The sequence below is a fragment of the Sarcophilus harrisii genome, chromosome 5 (genome assembly GCF_902635505.1).
Source record: "Sarcophilus harrisii chromosome 5, mSarHar1.11, whole genome shotgun sequence".
Taxonomy (NCBI): domain Eukaryota; kingdom Metazoa; phylum Chordata; class Mammalia; order Dasyuromorphia; family Dasyuridae; genus Sarcophilus; species Sarcophilus harrisii.
This window is the reverse complement of record NC_045430.1, coordinates 15,410,143-15,414,403: the sequence shown is the minus strand read 5'-3', so window position 1 is coordinate 15,414,403 and position 4,261 is coordinate 15,410,143. Positions and strand designations below refer to the sequence as shown.

Genomic DNA, 4,261 nt, shown 5'->3' with positions numbered 1-4,261 from the left:
AGAATGAAGAGGAAGGAGAAGAAAGAAATTCCCTCCTCTCCTTCTTCCAGGGGTTTTTCCATAGATAATTCTTATATCACAAAGTATCCCCCTCTGAAGTTCCAAAATGTTTCCATATCTAAAGCTTTTACATGCATGGCTAATTTCTTTGGTTAATTTATCGTTCCCTTTATATTCAGTCAGAAAGATGGTCCCACTTCACAAAGGGTTTAGGGCATAGAAACCCTTTCAGGTTTATCGTCTCAGTAACCTTTTATGACCACATTCTGGTCTTCTGTGACAACATCAACTGAAGAGAGAGCAAACTGCTCCCTTAAATCTGAAATAATCCACTGACCTAATAATGTTGTGAAACACTGATTTTTTTTTAAAGTGGCATTTTTCATGGAGACACTTTAAATCCATTATGGTTCTGTCTAGCCTTAAATCTATTATAGTTTCTCTTAAAGAGAATTAAGGAGGTCTTCCAAATCAAAGGAGGGAATCAAGCCAAATTTCTCATAGAAATCACTTGATACCAAACTCTGTTGATACACTGTGTCCCTTCATCTTGTGCAATCTTCCCCAAAAGGTATCAGAATTCTTTTGGACTAATAATTATAATCAATAATAATAATGAATAAAATGTTATATAGACAAGGAAAGATAGAGATGGAGGGCTTCTAGCTTGAATGCCAAAGTCTCTTGAACCAATAGGTGGGTGAAATCCCCATCCACTCCCAGACAAGACCCATCAAGCAGAAGAGGAGAAGGAGAAGGTTGTGGCTGAATATATTAAGAGACTTCCTGGCATTCTGAAATCAAAATTGAATGGAAAGAACACATTTGAAGCAATTAACACCTATACAACAGTCAATGTACCCTTTCAGGACAGCAAGATGGATCATGACAGATTAGAAAAGTATCCTAATAAGATCCCATATAATATTGATGAAAGACAACGTCCATTACTTTAATGCAGCCCTAACAATATGAACACTTACTCACCAAAAAAGAGGATGAAGATTAATAGACATTCTTACAGCACACATCAAACAATTCCAAAAGCTGTGAACATCCTTTCAGAATAAGCAGATGTTACCTCACTGAGCAAAAGACAAGGTTGATTACAAATACAGCCATTGGATTTGTCAAACTTCACTCAAAAATGGGTTATCTCTGAACAGTGTCATGAAATGGTCATAATCCTAGAATAGAATCAAAATGCCAATTCAAAAATGGCAACGGTTGTATTAACTTAGCTGACAACATGTCGTGACTGTGACTGAGTCTATGGAAATAGAAAAGCTTATATAAGTTCAAGATCATTGGAAATTACAGAAGGGTTATCGTTTTTTTTTTAATTATAGCTTTTTATTTTCAAAATATATGCAAGGATAGTTTTCAACATTTTTTTTTGAAAAACAACTCCTTTAAAAAAATGAAAAAATAAAAATAAAATTAAAAAAATAAAAACTCCTTTTTATTCAGGTTTAGAAAAGACAGCTGCCCTGAGCTGATTTTCCTCCTTAGACTTTTCATTCCAATGCAAAAATTCCCATTATGACCTTATCCCCACCCTTATTCAACCCCTCCCATGTTAAAAAAAAAAAAAAGGTTGACTACCTTGTTCAATTGCTACTGAACAAAAAAATTCTTCCTTCCCCATACATTCCCCAAATAGATGAAATCTAACCACTATTTAAAAATGAGCAAGGGAGTTGTGTAAAACAAGGAATTTGTTGTGTAATATATGTAATCGAACAACTTAAAGGTCCAAAACATCTAAAACACCGACTTTTCACAAACATCTAGATTGTGACAGTCTCCGCAAATTAAAAAAATTCCCCATAGGAATGAAGATTATAAGAGAAAGTATGCTCTCTGGCCTGAGACACAGCCATTAATGATGAAGAAGGTAGGACACCTTCTCTTGTAATGCCTTGCCATTTTCCTCCCAGTCCTGTTGAGGTTTCCTTAGTTCAGAAAGGTTTGGGTTTAGCTGCCCATTGAGGTTGCACTCTTTGTACTACTGGTGTTGGCAAAATGGCCAGATTCTTCCATATCATTGGACGCTTGGCAGGCTGGTGTGGTACATATCCCAGGAGACCAGGTCCTTTAGAGGGTACTGCTAGAAGGGGGGGAGGTTTATCCTTGGGCCCAGAATGTCCTATATTGGAAGGAGTCCTGCAGGCCTATCACTTAATGAAAGAGGTTTACCTGAAGGAAGGAGAGAATGGCCCTACCAGGGCTTGGAAGAAGATGAGGTGGTTTGCTCATAGTATGAGATCTCGGCATTAAATTAGCTTCAATCAAAATAATCACAACTGCAGTTGTGTCTGGTGCCTCAACAAAACCTTCCAGTTCTTCATTTCTGGTCTTCAGGTAATTACTGATGGCATTCAGCTCCTCCTGATATAAATGCTTCCCCTCATTTAACAGGAAGAGGCACAGAGTAGCTTTAACAGAGGTCCCGTTCTAAGTAGTCATCTGCCAGGTCAGCTGCTTTTTGTGAAATCCCAGCACCTTCTTGCTGTTCCAGATCAGCCAAAATAGTCCTAATAGAGCTGCTAGAGCTAATGCATCCTCCAGGGGCATATGGCCATGAATTGTGATAGACTTATGAAGTGAAATTACAGTGCAAGAGGAGAGTGCTACATTGGACTGTTGGACAAGACTACAAAAAGGAGAACTGTCATTTTTCACTTCCTGGAGGACCCAGGTGAGACTTGCCTCTGATATCAGGTAAATCATTTCGACCGCAAGGCCATGATCTTGCAAATGATGACCTATGCTTACCAAATAGTCCCTTTGGTCTTGGTTGATGGAAACAGTAGTGCAATCTGAAGGTCTTTCTTTGTCATATTCTATATTTCTTGGTGAAACTGTTGATAAAGCTTCTCTTTTTGATGGTCCTTCCAGTGGTCCTCAAATTTTTTAAATAGGGAGCCAGTTCACTGTCCCTCAGACTGTTGGAGGGCCGGACTAGAGTAAAAACAGAAACTTTGTTTTGTGGGCCTTTAAATAAAGAAACTTCATAGCTCTGAGTGAGGGGGATAAACATCCTCAGCTGCCGCATCTGGCCCACGGGCGTAGTTTGAGGATCCCTGGTCTTTACTGTGATCATCATCTTTATGGGAACACTGGTATCTCATAGTTATCTTCACTTCCTTTAGAACAATCATACTCTTTCCCAAATAATTCTTCAAAGTTACTTTTAGTAACTTTACTTTGCTTTATATGACCATCTCCAGAAGAAATGATCAGATGAGGTTTATAAGGATTTATGCTTTTATCTGCAGCACATCTTTGAGTTTGTCCTCTATTAACCTTGACCCACGAAGACATTTTTAGATCCTTTTGTTCCTGGAGATGCTGCTGCTGGATTTCTCTCCTCCCTTTTGGTAAGAAAGCAAGTAGAAGTCTCCCTTCACTCTTGTCTTTCAAGCAAACTCAGAGCTGAAAAGTGGCACTGCACCGACCTCCACTCACACCAATAATTTTCAACATTCTTGCAAAACCTTGTGTTCCAATTTTTTCTCCCTCCTTTATCCCCACTCCCTCCTCCAGATAGCAAGTAATCCAATATATGTTAAACATGTGCAATGCTTATCTATATATATATATATATATATTTCTACATTTATCATGCTGCACAAGAAAAGTCAGATTAAAAAGGGAAAAAAAGAAAGCAAGCAACAAAAAGGTGAAAATGCTATGTTGTGATCCACAGTCAGTCCCCATGGTCCTCTCTCTGGATGCAGAGGCCCCTCTCCATCACTAGTCTATTGAAATTGGCCTGAGTCACATCAGTGTTGAAGAGCCAAGTCCACCACAGTTGATCGTCACATAATCTTGTTGCTGTGTACCATGTTCTGTCGGTTCTCCTCATTTCACTCAGCATCAGTTCCTGTAAGTCTCTGCAGGCTTTTCTGAAATCATCCTGCTGGACGTTTCTTATAGAACAATAATATTCCATAATATTCATAACCATAACTTATTCAGCCATTCCCCAACTGCTGGGCATCCACTCAGTTTCCAGTTTCTTGCCACTACAAAAAGGGCTGCCACAAACATTTTTGTATATGTGGTTCCTTTTCCTTCTTTTATGGTCTCTTTGGGATACAGGCTCAGTGGACACACTATTGGATCAAAGGGTATCCACAGTTTGATAGCCTTTTGGGTATAGTTCCAAATTGTTCTCCAGAATGGTTGGATCAGTTCACAACTCCACCAAAAATGTATTAGTGTCCCAGTTTTCCCACATCCCCTTCAACATTTA

The 4,261-nt window shown here is 38.8% G+C and overlaps 1 pseudogene; it reads right to left on the bottom strand.

The window, feature by feature from the left end:
- Window positions 1-1,899: 1,899 nt before the first annotated feature.
- On the bottom strand, window positions 1,900-3,134 carry LOC111721060 (annotated as a pseudogene).
- Between the last annotated feature and the right edge of the window lie 1,127 nt (window positions 3,135-4,261).